Genomic DNA, 22450 nt, shown 5'->3' with positions numbered 1-22450 from the left:
CATATCACCACAATATCTACCATATCACTATATCTACGTCTCTTGCAAGGGGCATTGGAGTTCCTCCAAATTTTTGGCATTCCTTGCATTCACTGCATAAGCAAACAGTATTGGGAGACCCACTTCCAAATAATGGGAACATTGTTTTCAGGAGGCCCTATACGCCTCTTGCAAGGGACATTGGAATTCCTCCAAATTTTTGACAGCTGTTGCATTCACTGCATAAGCAAACAGTATGGGAGATCCACTTCCTAAAAATGGGAACATTGTTTTCAGGAGGCCCACCGACCTCTAAGTCTCTTGCAAGGTACACTGGAGTTCCTCCAAATTTTTGGCAGCTGTTGCATTCATTGCATAGGCAAACAGTATGGGAAACCCACTTCCTAATAATGGGAACATTGTTTTCAGGAGGCCCTCCGACCTCTACGCCTCTTGCAAGGGACATTGGAGTTCCTCCAAATTTTTGGCAGCTATTGCATTCACCGCATAGGCAAACAGTATGGCAGATCCACTTCCTAATAATGGGAACATTGTTTTCAGGAGGCCCTCCGACTTTACGTTTCTTGCAAGGGACATTTGAGTTCCCCCAAATTTTAAGGCAGCTGTTGCATTCACTGCATAGGCAAACAGTATGAAAGACACACTTCCTAATAATGGGAACATTATTTTCAGGAGGCCCTCCGACCTTTACGTTTCTTGCAAGGGATATTGCAGTTCCTCCAAATTTTTGGCATCTGTTGCATTCACTGCATAGGCAAACAGTATGGGAGACCCACTCCTTTCTAAACATGTCTTTACTGTGGCCCTGCTCTATGTGTCTTTAAATTGTTATTGGGGTATTTCCTAAATTTTGGCAGCCATTGGACTCACTGCATACCCTATAACTGTATAGCAGACCCGCTCCTTTCTAATGAGAACATGTCATTACTGTGCACCAGTTCTGTGTCATTAAATTGGTATTGGGGTTTTTCCCAAATTTTGGCAGCCCTTGCAGTCACTGCATTAGCATAACCACTATAGGAGACCCACTCCTTTATAATGGGAACATTTTTTTTTACTGAGACCCTCCTCTATGTCTCTTCAAAGGGGTATTGGGGTGCATCCAAATTTTTGGCAGCTGTGCTGTCCAGCTCTTGTTTGAAAAGTCTTTCAGCCATTTTGGGCATTACCTAATGTTACATGATTATTGTATTGTTGTGCTTTGCTGCCATCTACTGGCCGTTGTTATAATATGTTATAACATGTATTATTCCTGTGTTTTACCCACAACACCTTTCAGTCTGTAACTCCTCCTATCTCCTGCTCCTCACTTCCTTCTTCTTCATCACATCCATCTTGACTACACATGCTGCAGGACTGGAGAAAGGATTCTCTTGTTACCACTTTACCTGGCACTTCTAATACCTACAATTCCTACCCTTTCGTCATCCTTCACTTTCCCTCATCTCACCTCATCAAGAACTGTAAATAAATCTGTTGAATTCATCACTGCATCATCATTCCGGATTAAAACGTGCAGTACATGAGGAACAGAAGCGCAGGTCAGTGAGTTGACGCTATATGCCATTGCTTATACAGAGATCCGTATCACATCCCTCAGACACGGGTGGCAGAATAGCAGCCCTTGCAGTCACTGCATATGCAATAACAGTATAGGAGACCCACTCTTTAATAATGGGAACAACAAGGCATAGCCGACTGCTGGCCCTTTAAGAATAGTAAGAGCGGCCCTATAAAAATTATGTTTGTGACTTTCAGAGTCTCTCCTTAATAAATTTAATAGGATGTGTCTGATGATGTTTCACACACCACATGGCCAGATAAGGTAGTAAAATGTTAGGCTGTGTGCACACGATGCGTTTTTTATGCATTTCTGCAGCTGCGGAAACGCATTAAAAACACATCGTAGAAGGGCAGCAATGTTCCCCAATGGAAATCCGCATATGCTGTGCCCATGCTGCGGATTTTTCCGCAGCGTTTATGCTGCGCTCAAAAATCCGCAGCATGTCCATTAATTTTGCGGAAACGTGGCGTTTTCGCCGCCATTGACTTGCATTAGAACGCGCCAATTCCGCAAGACTGCATTTGTACTTGCATTATTGGCGCGTTCTAATGTGCGGATGGTACCCGGGTGTGGAGAAGATGAAACTCTCCTCCACACCCAGGTACCATTAAAAATCTGCAAAAACAAGAATAAAATAAAAAAATAAGATATATTCACCTTCCAACGGCCCCCGGTCTCCTTCCCTCTGCTTGCGTGCAAGACTGAAGGACCTTCGGTGACGTCACAGTCATGTGACCGCAGGCCCTTCAGCGCAGTATCTCGCGATATCCCGGGAGCCAGGAATAAGCCAGGAATGAACGCGGCAGCACACGCCGGGCCATCGGAGGGTAAGTATAGCTTTATTTTTTTATTTTTAAACATTCTTACGGTCACACTATATAAATCCATGCCGGTTGCATGGATTTATATAGTGTGACCAAGTTGTCAAGCACTTTCCAGGTGATGCTAAAATCGCCTGGAAAGCGCTTGTCAATCCGCATGTATTCCGCAGGAAAAACGCATGTACAATCTGCATGCGTTTTTCTGCCAGGGAGATGCAGAAATGATGCAGAAATTTTCTGCTTCATTTCTGCATCGTGTGCACATACCCTTAAAATGACATTTCCTGGTGAATGCATTTTTCACCGTTGAAAGCAATGCAGAAGTGCAAAAACGCATCAAAAACGGTAAGTGCGAACACAGCCAAAGGTGTGGAGGAGCATTTTTGTTTTTGGTTATTTATTTTACTTTAGTGGGTACAGAAAGTATTCAGACCGCTTTAAATTTTTCACTCTTTGTTTTATTGCAGCCATTTGGTAAATTCTAAAAAGTTCATTTTTTTTCTCATTAAAGTACACTCTGCACCCCATCTTGACTGAAAAATACCCAGAAATGTACAATATTTTGCAAATTTATTAAAAAAGAAAAACTGAAATATCACATTGTCATAAGTATTCAGACCCTTTGCGCAGTATTGAGTAGAAGCACCCTTTTGAGCTAGTACAGCCATGAGTCTTCTTGGGAATGATGAGTTTTTCACACCTGGATTTGGTGATCCCCTGCCATTCTTCCTTGCAGATCCTCTCCAGTTCTGTCAAGTTGGATGATGAATGTTGGTGGACAGCCATTTTCAGGTCTCTCCAGAGATGCTCAATTGGGTTTAGGTCAGGGCTCTGGCTGGGCCAGTCAAGAATGGTCACGGAGTTGTTCTGAAGCCACTCCTTTGTTATTTTAGCTGTGTGCTTAGGGTCATTGTCTTGTTGGAAGGTGAACCTTCGGCCAAGTCTCAGGTCCAGAGCACTCTGGAAGTTGTTTTCATCTAGGATTTCTCTGTACTTGGCCACATTCATGTTTCCTTCAATTGCAACCAGTCGTCCTGTCCCTGCAGCTGAAAAACACCCCCATAGCATGATGCTGCCACCACCATGTTTCACTGTTGGGATTCTATTGGGCAGGTGATGAGCAGTGCCTGGTTTTCTCCACACATACTGCTTAGAATTATCACTAAAAAGTTCTATCTTTGTCTCATCAAACAAGAGAATCTTATTTCTCATAGTCTGGGAGTCCTTCATGTGTTTTTGAGCAAACTCTATGCGGGCTTTCAGATGTCTTGCACTGAGGAGAGGCTTCCGTCGGGCCACTCTGCCACAAAGGCCCGACTGGTGGAGGGCTGCAGTGATAGTTGACTTTGTGGAACTTCCTCCCATCTCCCTACTGCGTCTCTGGAGATCAGCCTCAGTGATCTTGGAGTTCTTCTTTACCTCACTCACCAAGGCTCTTCTCCCACGATTGCTCAGTTTGGCTGGACGGCCAGGTCTAGGAAGACTTCTGGTGGTCCCAAACTTCTTCCATTTAAGGATTATAGAGGCCACTGTGCTCTTAGGAACCTTGAGTAATGCAGAAATTCTTTTGTAACCTCTTCTTCCTCCACCCCAACATCACACACAGTACAGTCCATAGAGGTGGCACTCCAATTACCTTTGCTTCCCCCCACGTCACAACTGTCCAATTGGCCAACTGACTGTAGCAAACCACAGATGGGTGAGTCTGTAGAACTGTTCACCCATTCTATACCATGGGCATCAGAAGTGTACACCAAACATTCACATATTCAAGAAGAGGAGGAAAACATCTGCACCGATACCCAAATTTTTTTTAGGTTGGGTTCGGGGCAGGACGGAGTAGGGTCCGAGCAGGTTCCTGACCCTCGTCACCAGATGTTAACCACCGGGGAGGGAGGTGATCCTGATGAGACTCAGGTACCTGAAGCTCATGCGGACTGTACTGTGCTGTCAGGGCAACAAGAGGAGAAGGGTCACTCTGAGGTCGAGGAATGGGATAACACATTGGATGATGACGAGGTTGAAGATCCTACTTGGTGTGAACCCAGAGCCACGCAGCTGAGTAGCTCACGAGGAGCACTGCATCCTTAGCCACAACTGTGGCCAACAGTGGTCGCGGGTCTGCAGCTCGCAGGGGCAGCAAGGGTTGCCTAGCCTGGGCCTTTTTTGTTACCGCAAAGGATGAGCCAACTCACATTATCTGCAGACTTTTCGATAAAAAACTCAGTAGAGGGAAAAACTGCAATAATTTAACTACTACATTCATGAAAGTTCACAAGCGCAAACAACATGCGTTACTCTGGGAATCTCACCGTGCTGAAATGCGGACCAGCGAACCTCAACAACCATAAGCTGCCCCATCAACCGCATCCACTCCTTCTTCCTCCTCCTCTGTTACTATGCCAAATATTGTCATGCAGGTCTCCCACCGCAGAACCTCCGGTTCTGTACCCGCTCTAGTCAGGCTGAGTGTGAGAGCCCGTCAGCTGTAATGGAAGCGGACATGCCTGCTATGAACAGGACAGGAGAAGTGGTACTGTGCAGTGTATATACAGAATAATACAGATACTGAGAATTACACCCAGTATACAGGACAGGAGAAGTGGTACTGTGCAATGTATGTACAGAGAATAATACAGACACTGAGAATTACATCAGTATACAGGACAGAAGAAGTGGTACTGTGCAGTGTATATACAGAATAATACAGATACTGAGAATTACACCCAGTATACAGGACAGGAGAAGTGGTACTGTGCATTGTATATATGCAAAATAATACAGATACTGAGAATTACACCCAGTATACAGGACAGGAGAAGTGGTACTGTGCAGTGTATATACAGAATAATACAGATACTGAGAATTACACCCAGTATACAGGACAGGAGAAGTGGTACTGTGCAATGTATGTACAGAGAATAATACAGACACTGAGAATTACACCCAGTATACAGGACAGGAGAAGTCGTACTGTGCAGTGTATATATACAGAACAGTACAGATACTGAGAATTACACCCAGTATACAGGACAGGAGAAGTGGTACTGTGCAGTGCATATACACAGAATAATACAGATACTGAGAATTACACCCAGTATACAGGACAGGAGAAGTGGTACTGTGCAGTGTATATACAGAATAATACAGATACTGAGAATTACATCCAGTATACAGGACAGGAGAAGTGGTACTGTGCAGTGTATATACAGAATAATACAGATACTGAGAATTACACCCAGTATACAGGACAGGAGAAGTGGTACTGTGTAGTGCAGTGTACATACAGAATAATACAGATACTGAGAATTACACCCAGTATACAGGACAGAAGTGGTACTGTGCAGTATATAAACAGAATAATACAGATACTGAGAATTACACTCAGTATACAGGACAGGAGAAGTGGTACTGTGCAGTGTATATACAGAATAATACAGATACTGAGAATTACACCCAGTATACAGGACAGGAGAAGTGGTACTGTGCAGTGTATATACAGAATAATACAGATACTGAGAATTACACCTAGTATACAGGACAGGAGAAGTGGTACTGTGTAGTGCAGTGTACATACAGAATAATACAGATACTGAGAATTACACCCAGTATACAGGACAGGAGAAGTGGTACTGTGCAGTATATAAACAGAATAATACAGATACTGAGAATTACACTCAGTATACAGGACAGGAGAAGTGGTACTGTGCAGTGTATATACAGAATAATACAGATACTGAGAATTACACCCAGTATACAGGACAGGAGAAGTGGTACTGTGCAGTGTATATACAGAATAATACAGATACTGAGAATTACACTCAGTATACAGGACAGGAGAAGTGGTACTGTGCAGTGTATAAACAGAATAATACAGATACTGAGAATTACACTCAGTATACAGGACAGGAGAAGTGGTACTGTGCAGTGTATATACAGAATAATACAGATACTGAGAAATACACCCAGTATACAGGACAGGAGAAGTGGTACTGTACAGTGTATAAACAGAATAATACAGATACTGAGAATTACACCCAGTATACAGGACAGGAGATGTGGTACTGTGTAGTGCATATACAGTATACAGAATAAGGGCTCGCTCACAGTGGTGTGAAGAATCCAATGATTCTCTCATGTGAGACTATTGGATGCTTTATGCAAATGACCCTCGGCTTAAACTCTGCTGCGAGCGTGAGCCGAATGTCATTTTGCTGTGATCCAATTCTCTTGCATGCGAGAATTGTATCACAGGTGCGGAGAAGATGGAGAACTTAATTTCTCTATCTTCTCCATTCTGTGAGTCGGCATATATCAGACTGCACTCGGATGGCATTTGAGTGCAGTCCGATATTTTGCATTCACCCATAGACTTGTATTGGTGTGCGCCGTCTGATATACACTGCTAATCACAGCATGCAGCGATTTTTTTTCTCATGCTGACTTTATGATAAAATAAACGCTAGTCGGCACTGCTCTATAGTATAACACTGGAACGAGTGCTATCCAATGAAACATCGGATAGCACTCGTCCGAGTTATATGCTGGCTACTCGCCGGTGTGAGCGAACCCTAACACAGATAATGAGTATTAGGCTGTAATCACACCAGCATATGGCATCCGATGAGAGAGCATCAAATGCGATATGCTAATGACCCTCGGCTCCTGATCTGCTGCGAATGTGAGCCGAGTACCATGCTACTGTGCTGAAATTCTCTCACATGAGAGGATCGCAGCACAGATGTGGAGGAGACAGAGAAAGTAATTTCTCCATCTTCTCCACGAGCTGATTCTGAGAATATCGGACTGCACAGAGATGACATCCGAGTGCAGTCTGATGTTTCACACGCATCCATAGAGTTGTATGGGTGCAAATGAATTGAGTCTCGCTGCAAATCGCAGCATACTGCAGTTGTACTCCATGCTGCTCTGAGCTGCCCATAGAATAACACTGGGCCGAGTGCTATGCAATGTTTTATCGCATAACAGTCGGCCGTGTTATAGGGTAGTGTGAAGCTGGCCTTAGTCGTAGTATACAGGTTACGAGAAGTGGTACTGAGCAGTGTATATATACAGAACAGGAGAATTGGTACTGTGCAGTGCATATATACAGAATAATACAGGTACTGAGAATTACACCCAGTATACAGGACAGGATAAATGGTAGTGTGCAGTGTATACATACAGAATAATACTGAGAATTACACCCAGTATACAGGAGGGACAAGTGGTACTGTGCAGTGTATGTATACAGAATAATACAGATAACGAGAATTACACCCAGTATACAGGACAGGAGAAGTGGTGCTGTGCAGTGCATATATACAGAATAATACAGATACTGAGAATTACACCCAGTATACAGGACAGGATAAATGGTACTGCGCAGTGTATATATACAGAATAGTACAGATACTGAGAATTACATCCACTATACAGGACAAGAGAAGTGGTACTGTGCAGTGTATATATACAGAACAGTACAGATACTGAGAATTACATCCACTATACAGGACAAGAGAAGTGGTACTGTGCAGTGCATATATACAGAATAATACAGGTACTGAGAATTACACCCAGTATACAGGAAATGAGAAATGGTAGTGTGCAGTGTATACATACAGAATAATACAGATACTGAGAATTACACCCAGTATACAGGAGGGAGAAGTGGTACTGTGCAGTGTATATATACAGAATAGTACAGATACTGAGAATTACACCCAGTATACAGGAGGGAGAAGTGGTACTGTGCAGTGTATATATACAGAACAGGAGAAGTGGTACTGTGCAGTGTATATAGAGAATAATACAGATACTGAGAATTACACCCAGTATACAGGACAGGAGAAGTGGTACTGAGCAGTGTATATAGAGAATAATACAGATACTGAGAATTACACCCAGTATACAGGACAGGAGAAGTGGTACTGTGCAGTGTATATATACAGAATAATACAGGTACTGAGAATTACACCCAGTATACAGGAAATGAGAAATGGTACTGTGCAGTGTATATATACAGAACAGGAGAAGTGGTACTGTGCAGTGTATATATACAGAATAATACAGGTACTGAGAATTACACCCAGTATACAGGAAATGAGAAATGGTAGTGTGCAGTGTATATATACAGAATAGTACAGATACTGAGAATTACATCCACTATACAGGACAAGAGAAGTGGTACTGTGCAGTGTATATATACAGAACAGGAGAAATGGTAATGTGCAGTGCATATATACAGAATAATACAGGTACTGAGAATTACACCCAGTATACAGGACAGGAGAAGTGGTACTGTGCAGTGTATATATACAGAATAATACAGGTACTGAGAATTACACCCAGTATACAGGAAATGAGAAATGGTACTGTGCAGTGTATATATACAGAACAGGAGAAGTGGTACTGTGCAGTGTATACACACAGGACAGGAGGAGTGGTGCTGAGAGTAGCACCTGCCTCCTGAGCTCAAGCACTTCCAGGAGGAGGGTCGTCGTCTGCCTCTCTTCTCCCCAGGGAGAGGCAGGCCTACTGGGAGGCCGGCATGGCTTCCCAGCCTCCTATCCCCCGGTCTATGCCGGCGGGGGAGAAGGAGCCTCAACAACCGGCCCAGGAGGGAGTGAGGAGATCGGGAAGGGTGAGGAAGAGCACATCCACCTGCTCCAACCCCGAGACTGTTCACCGCCCGCCCAGAGAGGGAGACCGGGGCACCCCAGGCCCCAAGAACAAGAGCCCAGCAAGATCCTGGGGGGAGATGAGCTCCAGCGAGTCCACAAGTTCCTTCTCCTCCCGAGTGGTCGCCACGTTGCGAGAGTACGAGGACGCCGGCAAAGCACTAACCCAGCTGAAAGAGGAGCTGAGGGAGGCCCGGGTCCTGAACACCCGGGCGTCCAACAAGGAAAGACCCGCGACCTCCCAGAGGTTTAAAGCCCTCAGAGACGAGGTGGTCAGGTTAGTGCTCCTCCGGGAGGGGATTGAGAAAAGCGCAGGTCCCTTCCTGGAGAGGTTTAAGAACCAGCGGCGGTTCTCAGAAATGAAGGGGTTAAACACCTCAGGAGAACCGCCAGCCGGCGTCCTTAGTGAAGAGGAGGAGGAAGATGAAGAGGTGACTGAAGTCTCAGTTGCTGGAGCCAGTGAGGGGCAGAGCCGGAGCTCAAGTGGTCTCCCTGCAGGGCAGAGGACTCCGACAGCAGAGGCTGGAGTGTCGGGGGAGGAGGAGGAAGGGGGACTGCTGATGGAGATCCGACTGCTGGAGTCTCCAGTGGACTTGACGCGGTTTTCCTTCGGTGAGGACAAACCAGTGGAGGAGACCAAGAGGAGGAAGAGGAAGACCGGAGGAGCTGCACAGGAGGTGGTGAGTTACAAGTATGTACCAATGTCTGATGTTGCGCCTGCCACCTTCTGTTTAAATCCCACCAAACCTAAAGGCACAGGCTCTGCAGTGGGCTCGAGGCAGAGGCAAGGTGGGGAGAGGAGGAGGACGTCCGGCGATGCTGCCATCTGTGCGGGGAACAGTGCAGGGGGCGAGGCTGTGGAGGTACTCAGCGCCGGACATAGGAAGTTCTGTGGAGTTTCCCACCCTGCCCTCTGCGGCTAAGCTGGTTATCACCGGGGCTGGGGGGGCAGGGAAGCATGTGAAAAACACATCTGCAAAGAACACTGGGCACACTGCTGCGACAGGGGGGCAGTGTGCCCCAGCGCCCAAAAAGGACACTAAGACCCCAAAGTCTGTGGGTGCAGGGCGGGCAGAGATGCCGAGAAAACAGTCTGGCCAGAACAAGGACCAAAATGCTGCAGTAGGGGGGCGGGGCGCTCCAGGAGACGACCTGCAGAAAGCCAGCAGCAACCAAAGGGAAACGGGTGTGGTGCTGCAGGGAAAGGAGTCTCTGGGAGTGCTCCCCTCCCCCGGCCCAGCAGGTGTGAGTGCAGAGACACCAGACACAAGGGAGGAAGGAATGGAGGTGACTGTGGAAGGTGTAGAGAACAGCAGAGGTAATGGGGTTACAAGTAAAGGGAATGGAAGTAGTGGTGCAATGAATGATGGGAGTAATGGTGGAGCAGATGATGGGAGTAATGGTGGAGCAGATGGTGAGAGTAGTAGGAATGGTGGAAGTAGTGGTACAGTGAATGATGATGCAGCAAATGGTGGGGGTAGTGGTGCAGTGAATGATGATGCAGCAAATGGTGGGGGTAGTGGTGGAATGAATGCTGGGAGTTGTGGGAATGGTGGGAGTTGTGGTGTAGCAAATGTTGGGGGTAGTGGTGTAATGAATGGTGGGAGTAATGGTCCTGCGAATGGTGTGAATAGTACTGGAGTGAATGGTGGGAGCAGCACTGGTGTTGGTGGGGGGGAAGTAGGCGCTGGTCCCGCTGCCCCCCCCAGCATTGGCGGGGGCTTCAGCCCAAAGCTATTCAGGAGCTGTCAGTGCTGGGGGTAGTAGTGCGCCCTCGTCTGGTGGCCCTGGGGATGGTGACTTGCAACAGCAGCTCCTGGACGCCCTGAGGAGAGGGTAGAGCTCCATCACTGTAGAGGGGAGGGAGGTTGATCTGTCTTTCTGGATAGAGAGACATGGTCTTTCAGCCTTCCGAGATAGAGGGGCAGAGACTGTCTGGTCTCTGCCGACAACGGGGCAGAGGAGTAACCGTAGGAACGTGGTCCGTCTCCAGTGGCTAAGCAAGGATGCCTGTCCTGATAGGTCGAAGGTGGTTGAGCTCCTGCTGGGGATGGGCTTTGCGGCATATGACATCTTTGCCTTGATCCATCCCTACGGGACCTCCTACTTCGATGTCAGCTTCATGAGACCGGAGGGCCTTGAGCTTTTCTGGTCTCGCCATGAGCTGGCTCGGAGTCGCCCCGAATGGCATGGTCTCTTTCCCCTGGCAATAACCCGCCAAGATTCAGTCAGGAAAGTGACCGTTTTGACTAGTAACGAGTCGCTTTCCTGTATGGACATTACCACCTGGGTGAGTCGATACGGAGAGGTCACCAATATTCCCGAAAAGAATCTGGATGACCATGGTATCTGGTCAGGGGCCTGGACCTTCATGGTGAGATTGAAGGTTTCGGGAAACACTGTTACCCATATCCCCTCCTCAACCTTTTTGGGGAGGGATAGGATCTTGATTTTCTACCGGGGGCAGCCTAAGGTCTGTCACAGGTGCGGTAGTCCCACACACTTCAGTGCACAGTGTACCACCCAGAAATGCGCACTGTGTGGGGACCTCGGTCATCTTGCTGCTGCCTGTCGCAGGATTAGGTGTAACTTGTGTGGTGACCTCGGTCACCCGTTCAGTCGCTGTCCGCGTTCCTTCGCCAATGCGGTCCTGAAAGCGGCGAGTGCGGGACAGGCGAAAGCTGGAACTAATCTTGCCGGTGAAGGGACCAGTAGGGGCGGGGGAGGCAGGGAACCGGTGAGGAGCAAGCTGCCGCCATCCACCATCAGGCGGCAGGAGAAGCGCCGTGGGGACAGGGGGCAGGGAGTAATGTCCCTAAACTCTGACCCAGGTACTTCACTTGCAGCTGAGGATCCTAAAGACAGTGAATTGAGCGAGGAAGTCAAGAGACTTGAAAGGGAAGAGCGAGAGGACGCCACGTCTTCCCAGGAACCCTCTTCTGGTGACAGTCCAGATGAGGGAGAGGGGGAGTGGTCACAGAAAAAGAAAAAGGGTAACAGAAAAATGGCCAGAGGTAGGAGGGGGACCAGGTCTCGAGCTGCCTCTTTGGAGTGCGACCCCTCTGACTCTCTGGCCGTGATCCAAGCGCCATTGGAGGGTTCAGCCGCCCCCCCTCTGGTGGATCTCTCCAACCGGTTCGGGGCTCTCCAGGACCTCCCTCTGGAGGGGGGAAGTGGGGACCCGGGGCCGGAGGTTGCGGACAAGGTGGTTGGGGCTCAGGAGATGGCTGGGTCTTCCTCTCGGGGGGCAAATACAAAGCCCTCTGGGGGGACGACTAACCCAGGACCACCAGACGAGGGCAAGAATGTATGTAAGGAGAGAATGGACGAGTCTGTTTGTCTTAAGCGCACTAAAAACCCGTCATTATCGGAGGAAGAGGTTGGGACTGTCAGTGGTGGGAAGAAAAAGGCTATCTAATTCAATCAATCATGATGGCGGCACCCACCCCGTTGACGCTGGCAACTATTAATGTTTGCAGCATAAAGTCAGATGCGGCAAGGTACACGGCCTTTCATTTTCTCGGCCAACTTGACGCCGACATTTTGTTTTTGCAGGAGACCAGGTTGACCGATATATCAACCTTGCATAAAGCAAGGCGGGAGTGGAGGCATGGGCCCTCCTACTGGTCTCTTGCGGCCGAGCCGTATAGCGGGGTGGCGGTCCTTTTTAAGACCGCAGCGGTTGAATGCAGACGAGTGATCGAATTAGAAATGGGGAGATGCTTGATCCTAGATGTCTCCATGGGGGGACAAGAGCTTCGGCTCATTAACATCTATGGTTCCCAGTCCAAGTGGGACCGCAAATGTCTCTTCCTGAAGATCAAACCTTTTTTATTTTCGAGTCGGCAGGTGGTCTTCAGAGGGGATTTCAACAATGTCACGAGATCCTGTGATAGAGGAGGTTCCGGAGACCGGCTGGCTTATGACTGCGTCGCGTTAAACAAGATAGTGAGTGAGGCTCGCCTGGTGGATGTCCACATCCGGCACAACCTGGGCGACACGGGATTCACCTTTTTTAGAGGTAGTCAGTGCAGGTCTAGGCTAGACAGGTTTTATTTGAAGGAGGAGGCCGTCTCTTCACCGTTGTCGGTTGTGGAGGTGGAGTTCTCCGATCACTGTTTGATTATGTTTTCTCTGAACGTTACAGAGACTCCTCGGATGGGAAGAGGCTATTGGAAGCTGAATTCGTCACTCCTTGAGGAAGAAGCTGTGAGACGGTCTTTTGAGGAATTCTTTCAGAGCCAGGTACCATTGCTGGGCCTAAGTAACACTAAGTCAGAGTGGTGGGAGATGTTCAAACATCGGGTGGCGAGATTCTTCCGGCAGCTCTCGAACCTCAGAAGCCTGAACAGGGATCGCCTGTATCAAAGCCTGAGGAGGAAACTCGAGCATCTTGTCTCGACTGGAGGTAGCCGCGAGGAGATCTCCAGAGTGAAGTCCTTGCTGAAGAGGTGTCAGTACGATAGGCACGCATCTTTGGTTTTCGAGAGGGACTACGGGAAGTACTGCTCGCCCGACCCTTACAGAAACTGTAAGATGTCAGTGAATAGTAAGATAGTGACGGGGCTGGTGGACAGTACGGGGTCCCTGAGAAGGTCCAGATCAGGGATCTTGGAGGTCGTCAGTTCCTACTACTCGCACCTCTTGGGAAGGAGGGCGCTTGATCGTGACGGGATGTCGGCTTTCCTGGCTGAATCCGTTCCTGAGCCAGGGGCTGACCTCTCGCTGGGCGATTTGGAGAAGCAATCAAAGAAGAGGAAGTGAGACTGGCGATCGATGGGCTTAGGCCCAAAAAATCGCCAGGTCCGGATGGCTTAACATCCGAGTTCTTTAGGACCTTTAGGGACTCTTTGGTCCCCCTCTTGACTCAGGTGTTTAACGAGTGTCTTTCCTCGGGCACTCTGCCGAGATCATTAAGGAGGTCAGCTTTGATCATTTTGTCAAAGGGTAAGGATCCGTCACGCATTGAGAACTGGCGTCCCATAGCACTTCTCAATGTGGACAGGAAGATTTTGGCTAAGATACTTTTCAACAGGCTGGTGAAGTTTGCACCCCGGCTCCTTTCGGAGGTTCAGCACTGTTGCGTTCCTGGCCGTAGCACTTTTAGTGCTGTTCTAGGTGTCCGAGAGGCCGTGGAGCAAGGCAGGGCGGGCCTCTGGAAGGGGTTCTTGCTGACCCTGGACCAGGCAAAAGCCTTTGATCGGGTTAACCACGAGTACCTCTGGTCCACTCTTTTGAGGTATGGTCTGCCTGGAGGGTTTGTGGGCTGGCTTAAGACCTTGTATGCAGGGGCTGAGACTTTCCCTCTGGTGAATGGGTAGATTGGACGACCTTTCGGGGTAGGATCCGGTGTCCGTCAGGGCTGTCCTCTTAGCCCTTTGCTTTACGCGTTTGCGATCGATCCCTTCCTCAGAAGGATCGATTGTGGACCGTTGGCGGGGGTGCGGATGGGCGGGGAGGCGCCGGAGGCTATCCTGAGGGTGGTGGCCTACGCGGACGATGTCACCGTCTTTGTTTCTTCGCAAGAGGAGGCAGTGGTGGTGATGTCAGAAGTGGAACGCTACTCGGAGGCATCCGGGTCCAAGGTCAACCAGGATAAGTGTGAGAGTCTCTGGCTGGGAGGCGGAGATCCCGGGTTTGATCTTCCGGACACCCTCCCCGAACCCCAAGAACATGCCAAAGTCCTGGGCATCGAATTCGGCCAGGGTGATTACCCCACGAAAAACTGGGAAGGCAGAATCAAAGGTGTCACCCAAAGAGTGGACCAATGGAGGGGTTGGTCTTTGACCCTGAGGGAAAGGGTTGGCCTGTGCAAAGCTTTCCTGCTCCCCTTGCTAATCTACCTGGGCAGCGTCTGTGTCTTGCCAGAGCCTCTCTGGACACGGGTCTAAAGTCTGTTCTTCCAGATGTTATGGGGGAACAGACTGAACCTAGTCAAGCGGGAGGTCACTTACCGCACGAGGAGACTAGGGGGTTTGAATATGGTGAATCCCGTGGTGTTCCTAGTGAACACCTTCTTGAAAGTGAACGTGGCAAACCTCTGGAAAGAGAGGGCTCCTCCGTGGGTATTCTCCTGCAAGGGATGGTTTCAGCCTTTCTTCCAGGAATGGGAGACAGGGGGAAGATTGAAGGATCTTCGCACACCACACGGGCATCTCCCGGCTTATGTTACCCCGGTTCTGAAAATGATCCGCCGGTGGGGTCTGGGAATGTGGGAGGTGAGGTCCCTCCCGAGGAAACTCCTCGATATGAGGGTCTTGCTTTCTCATTTTCAGAGTCCATTGGCCCTCAAAGACTGCCCAAGTCGGGATCTGGAGGTTGGGTTGAGTTTGTTAAATTCTAGCAGGATCCCCGAGAAGTACTGGGACTTGACTTGGCGCTGCTTCCATGGTAAGCTGTATGTGAGGGACAATTTGAAGTTCAGGAGCTCCGAGGACAGGAATTGCCCCCGTGAGGCTTGTGCTAACGTGCTGGAAAGCATGGAGCACTTCCTGCTTCATTGTCCCTTTAATACAGAGGTGTACAACAGGGTGGGGGCTTCCATTGGTTGGCCGCGGCTGGCTACTCTGTCCTACGCCGGGTGGGCCTATGGAGCGTTCGGAGACCTTGGGAGAAGGGACCGAGACACTTTATTCATAGTCAGCGCAGTGGTCAGGTATTTCACGTGGAACGCACGAGTTTTAGTCTCGACGCAGAGTAAAATCCTCCATGTAGATGAAGTCTGTAGGAACATCCTAGGTGACCTGGTGAAGGTACGTTCTCTGGAGTATGAAAGACTGGGTGCCCGGAGGGCGGCCCGTCTCTGGAGGGGCTTTTCCTTCAGGGTGCCTTAGTCCGGTAGTACTCCTATATCCTGGTGGTGGGCTGATGTCTTTCCACCCTAGATTTTTGTTTTGTATTCCTGTCTCCTGAATAGAAGGTTTGCCGGCATCGAACTTGAGCCTTGGATGGTGAGTGTGTAGGTTGTGTTCTGTATATATTGTATATAATGTATAATAGGGGTTTTTAGTTAGGTTGGGTGGGGGATTTGGGGGGGGGGTTCTTCATCAGCGGTGATAAGAGGACTGATCTGGCCTGGTCCAGGCCCCGCCTGGGGAAAAACTTTGGGGCCTGATCCTAGCTCGGAGTAATCCTGAACTTTGTGGCCAGAGCTGGATCAGGGGTGGCGGGATAGTTAGTGTAGGTCTGTGTTTTATATATGTATTAAAAATTACAACAAAAAAAAAGGTTTAAAATTGTCCATGTCACTATTGTATATATTGTTATTTTTGGTTTTCTGTGGTGTGAATGAGGTGCGGTAAGGGTGTGACTAAGGTCAGGCAGTGGGACCAGTAGGTTAGTGTTAGTGTCCGGTTGTATATACGTTATATTAGGTTTAGTGTTTTATTGTATATAATCTTGTATATGGGACGGTGTTTTATGTGTATATAGGACGGTGTGAGCGTTGTGTGGGATTGTATATAGTAGTATGAATGAAGCTGGGCCGGGGGTTTTATAGGTTTTATAATAGTTATTTCTTGTATATGTATATATTCCTGCGGTGATTTATTTTGTTTCTATTTTCTGTGATTTGTCATCTTGTTTTGTTCTTATGTTTGGTGTCCTGTAATGTATTATTGTTCTGTCATGTAATGTACTTATTCTATCAATAAAAAAAAAGACCTGCCGTGTATATATACAGAATAATACAGGTACTGAGAATTACATCCACTATACAGGACAGGAGAAGTGGTACTGTGCAGTGTATATATACAGAATAGTACAGATACTGAGAATTACATCCACTATACAGGACAAGAGAAGTGGTACTGTGCAGTGTATATATACAGAACAGGAGAAATGGTAATGTGCAGTGCATATATACAGAATAATACAGGTACTGAGAATTACACCCAGTATACAGGACAGGAGAAGTGGTACTGTGCAGTGTATATATACAGAATAATACAGATACTGAGAATTACACCCAGTATACAGGACAGGAGAAGTGGTACTGAGCAGTGTACATAGAGAATAATACAGATACTGAGAATTACACCCAGTATACAGGAGGGAGAAGTGGTACTGTGCAGTGTATATATACAGAACAGGAGAAGTGGTACTGTGCAGTGTATATATACAGAATAATACAGGTACTGAGAATTAAACCCAGTATACAGGACAGGATAAATGGTAGTGTGCAGTGTATATACAGAATAATACTGAGAATTACACCCAGTATACTGGACAGGATAAATGGTAGTGTGCAGTGTATACATACAGAATAATACAGATACTGAGAATTACACCCAGTATACAGGAGGGAGAAGTGGTACTGTGCAGTGTATGTATACAGAATAATACAGATAACGAGAATTACACCCAGTATACAGGACAGGAGAAGTGGTGCTGTGCAGTGTATATATAGATCGGTCAAAACACAGCAAGCATGTCGGCTTCCGTTACAGCTGACGGGTTCTCACTCAGCCTGACTAGAGTGGGTAAAGAACCGGAGGTTCTGCGGTGGGAGACCTGCATGACAATACTTGGCGCGGTAACAGAGGAGGAGGAAGAAGCAGCAGATGCGGTTGATGGGGCGGCTGATCGTTGTTGAGATCCGCATTTTATCGCAGTAAGATTGCCAGAGTAACGCATGATGACTGTGTGCCGCCCCGACCGGGCCGCTGCGGTCACGGTACTGGTGTACGGCGGTCCGAGGGTTTGTGACGCCAGTTGGGATGTTTGGCCTGGTATGGCCGGGCACTGATGAGGATCCATGGGAGTTAGGTGCTGATGAGCAGTGCCAGATGGTTAACCCCTCCCAACCAGGGCTGGCTCCCAGGGGAGTTAGAGCTGGAATGGCGCGGCAGAAAATAATTAGCTTTAGACAGGGTAATAACCAGTTTGTACCTTTTACTGGAGTTCTGCAAACAGTTCCAGAAGATTCTATGCAATTCACATACAGGGTTTTGGTCAGGCCTGCATGGTGAGGGTTAATTCTCTGCTGTGAGGTTGTGTAGGCTTCCGGCTGCTAATTATACCTCTGGTAGACGATTCCTTGGATCCTCAGGGGTCGAGGTAAACAGTTACTGGATCCATGATCCCTTGCAGCGAGCAGGCAGCTTGAATCCTGTGCAAAACACCTACTTTCTCCTGTAGTAGTGTTCCTGATTCTATGCACCGCTGAGCCCCTAGGAAAAAGCCCTTTTCAGCCAGTCAAAAAGACTGAGCAGTCTTTCAGTTTAGCATGGACCCGGGAAGTCTCTGTGCTCTCGGGACTGAAACCCGGCCTTGTGCAGCTTGTCCTTGCAGAGGCAGCATGCTTCTCTCCCTTGCACAGGGCACTCCATGATGCTACATCTTTCTCACCAAAACTACAACTACTCAAGCACCTCCTACCCTCTCTGAGGGATTGTGCACAACTTCCTGGTTTGGCAAAAGTGCACAATCCTCCAGTAAGGGATTGGGTAACAATGTGTGTATGTAATGATAACATCAGAGAATTTAGTCCTCACCATAACTGGCAATACATATGAATTATATTACACATGCAGGCATTTTGTGGCGCTGTAGACACGGGCGCCACAATTGCGCATGTGAAGGTTCATGCATCTAGTAGTAAAATTATTGCACTTTTTCCCTCTACTAAGTTTTTTCTTGCAGAGTTGGCAGATAACGTGAGTTGGCTCATCCCTTGCGGTGTCAAAAAAGGCCCAGACTAGGCAACGATTGCTGCCCCTGCGAGCTGCAGACCCGCGACCGGTGCTGATCACTGCCACAGTTGTGGGTAAGGATGCAGTGCTTGTCGCGGTTGCATGACTCAGTGTCTGCGCCGTAGGACACAACGCAACCTTCCTGTCTTCCTCCTCATTCACCTCCTCAGATGAGCTACTCAGCTGCATGCTTCTGGGTTCACACCAAGCGGGATACACAACCTCATCATCATCCAATGTGTTATCCCATTCCTCGCCCTGAGAGTCACCCTCCTCCTCTTCTTGTCCTGACAACACAGTAAAGTCCACGTGATCCTCAGGTATCTGAGTCTCATCAGGATCACCTCCACCTCCTCAGGGGTTAACGTTTGGTGTTGAGGGTCAGGAAGCTGCTCGGACTCAACTCCCCCCCCCCCCCTTTATTGAGAACAATATTTGCCCCAAAAAATTTTAAGTTGAGATGTAGCCTGCTTTATATACCATGATAGTAAGAAAACAAATTTTGAGTTTATCATATTTGTGTACCCCTGTGTGGAGAACAATATCTGCCTCAAAGAATTTTAAGCTGAGATGTAGCCTGCTTTATATACCAATTTTGAGTTTATCATGTCTGTGTACCCCTGTGGGGAGAACAATATCTGCCCCAAATAATTTTAAGCTGAGATGTAGTCTGCTTTATATACCAATTTTCAGTTTTTCATGTCTGTGTACCCCTGTTTGGAAAACGATATCTGCGCCAAAGAATTAAAAGATGAAATATAGCCTGATTTATATACCACGGTAGAAAGAAAACCAATTTCTATTTAATCATGTGTACCCCTGTGAGAACAATATCTGCACCAAAGTATTAATTTCAATAGAGCAAAACTATTATAATGGGGACCGACACCTCTTCCACTACAGCCAACCAAGCAGATGTAGACGCAATCAGGAGTGTTTACATTTAAAAAAATTAGGGCCTAAGACCACTATTTCCGTGGCCAACAGATTGGAGATGGTGGAGTTCAGCCTCTTAGCTTTGTCATGTGTAGAGATGAGAGAATGTTTCAATGTTCGGTTCGGATTGCGATCGTCAAATTTTCAATATTCGCCAATTTATTTGTTGAATATTCGCCGAACATTACTGAACACCATTGGATTCAATGGAGAGCAAAAACAAACGCATACACAACACCTTCAAACGAGTCCAAAAGCTGCGAAAACACATAAAATTAGGGGCAGACACCAGGAAAGTGCCATCAATTGACCCAGAGTGCAAGTATTATAATTATTATTGATTATTATAGCGACATTAATTCCATGGCGCTTTACATGTGAAAAGGGGTCACTGACTGGTACAAGAGGAAAGAGGACCCTGCCCACGAGGGCGCACAAACAAGCTAAAAGGTATGGGTGAGGATACAGTAGGTCAGGGTACAGCTGGTCGTTCAGCGGTATGCTGGAGTGAGGTTGCTGCAGACTGTACACTTGTCAGAAGAAGTGGGTCTTCAGCTTCCTTTTCAAGGTTTCCACAGTAGGCGAGAGTCTGATATTTTGGGGTACAGAGTTACACAGTAGGGGAGATGCACAGGACAAATCTGCTGAGAGCTTAAATGAAGGTAAGATTCCAGGAGCTCACAACTGAGCAGAATAACCCCTGCACTGCTAAAAGAAACCTGCACCGATTAATATGAAGGCGAAAGGCTTCTAATGAGTGCAGGAGTGAGAGGAATCAGACGCTGAGGTCTCCTAGCTCCTCTCAGTCTCGGTAAACCCATGACACCTTGCAAGCTTCAACACAATGGTCACAAGGTAGACAGCAGCGGTGGGCAGTTTCCTAGACAATGAGCTAACTCCTTTATGATGATAGAGGCCACCATCTCCTCAGCTTGCTGCTGGCACTTTTCTGTGGGAATGAGCTTGTCTCCAACCAGCCTGGAATATTTCCAGTGAATTATGGCAAGCCATGGTATTAGCAGTGCACCCAGTACCAGAAGCGAAGTCATCCACAATTTCCTTCTCAGGAAGTTTATTTGGTAGATGGAGTGGCTGCCCAAACATTAGTTTCTCACAAAGGTGCTGAAGACACTGAGTGGCAGTAGATGCAAGTTTCTCCGGCATGTTAGATATCAGAGGGAGAACAGAGAGAGCAGCACGGTGACATAGTGGTTAGCACTGCAGTCTTGCAGTACTGGGGTCCTGGGTTCAAATCTCACCAAGGACAACATCTGCAAGTAGTTTGTATGTTCTTCCTGTGTTTGCAGGGGTTTCCCCCAGGTTCTCCAGGTTTCCTCCTCAGTAAAAAATGCAGGCATACAGTGTCCGGGAACCTTCACACAGACTTTTCTTAGCCAGGTCTGCTTCTCGACAGGGTTGAACGGACCCACAAGAGAACCTGAGAATCCTCCGGTGGGCCCAGGCTTCTCCTTCAGGAGAGTTCATAGCGCAAACCTTGCAGCTGCTATGCGGCTTTTGAGAAGGGGAAAAGGGTGGGCCATCAGAATCAAATCCTCTGGTGGGCCCAATGTTCTTCAGTCTGACACTGCTTCTCGTTGAGAGTTGTATTTCACCGCAACCATATTCTTTAGGTTGGTGAAAGGACTGGCATAGAGGGAAACCGTATCTACTCCGGCTGTCATTTCTCCCAGGAAGTCCTCTAATGCAGCTTGTTCCATAAGCAATGGCAGCCCATCCAACATCATCTCACACTTCTCGGCGGTGCTTAGTCACACACAAAGATCTTTCTTTACGCCTTGAATTTAATCACTACAGAGTTTGGAAATGGCTGATCTGCAATGCGTTTTGAGAAATAAAGTGCATAAGCAGAGCCACCGTTTAGGCTACTATAGGCCATCATTAAGCAAAACTCATACAGCTTTCCCACAGACTGAAAGAGGGGTATCAAGACTTCCAAGACAGCCAAGACTTCCCTGTCCTAACCAAGAGAACGACTGTCCATGTTGTTCTCCTCATCCTCCTCCTCCTCATTATCACCCAATCAGCGTTGAGATGAGATGAGGCTGGGCTTTGTAGCATCACCCTGTATAGTTCCTTACTCTGCCTGCAATGCCTCCTCTTTAATTGTGAGCAGCCAGCGTTTCAGTAGACAGAGAAGCGGGATGGTGATGCTAATTATGGCATCATCGCCACTAACCATCTTGGAGTCCTCAAAGTTTTGGAGGACGGCACAGATGTCAAACATCCATGCCCACATTTCAAAAATTAGAGCCTGACACTACCATTTCTGTGGCCAACAGTTTGAAGATGGTGGAGTTCAATCTCTTAACTTTGTCATGTGAAGGAGGAAGCAATCTTTTATGTGACCACAACTACGGGACCGAGAGCTGGCTGCAGTGCTGAAAGAGGGCGGAGTATGGTGAACCGGATAAACTTCTGGACCGTGAGTGAGATGCAGGCGGAGATGTTACGATGGATTGATAAAGTTGTGGTGTGCTTGTTCTCTGAGATCGGTCAAAAACAGCAGGCATGTCCGCTTCCGCTGCAGCTGCCGTCTCTAACTCAGCCTGACTGGAGCGGGTAAAGAACCGGAGGTTCTGCGGTGGGAGACCTGCGTGACAATAATTGACACAGTAACAGAGGAGGAGGAAGAAGTCAAAGTATTGCACTTTTTCTCTCTACTGAGTTTTTTCTTGCAAAGTTGCCAGATAACTGTCACGCACAATGTAGGAAAGACAAAGTGCAACATGAAGGGAT

At 47.7% G+C, this 22450-nt stretch overlaps 1 protein-coding gene across 1 annotated transcript in view; it reads left to right on the top strand.

The window, feature by feature from the left end:
* The first annotated feature begins 1318 nt into the window (after positions 1-1318).
* The window catches only part of LOC141271517 (microtubule-associated serine/threonine-protein kinase 3-like), a 45913-nt gene continuing 24781 nt past the window's right edge, over positions 1319-22450 (top strand). Inside the window, exon 1 of the mRNA XM_073681576.1 lies at positions 1319-1541. The gene's annotated coding sequence lies outside the window, so the exon portion shown is untranslated. The remainder of the gene's footprint in view (positions 1542-22450) is intronic.

The sequence above is a fragment of the Phyllobates terribilis genome, unplaced genomic scaffold (assembly GCF_046119375.1).
Source record: "Phyllobates terribilis strain yellow unplaced genomic scaffold, ASM4611937v1 Scaffold_5__5_contigs__length_657084704, whole genome shotgun sequence".
NCBI classification, from domain to species: domain Eukaryota; kingdom Metazoa; phylum Chordata; class Amphibia; order Anura; family Dendrobatidae; genus Phyllobates; species Phyllobates terribilis.
Note: the sequence above shows the minus strand (reverse complement) of the source record. Positions and strands in the feature narration are given on the sequence as shown.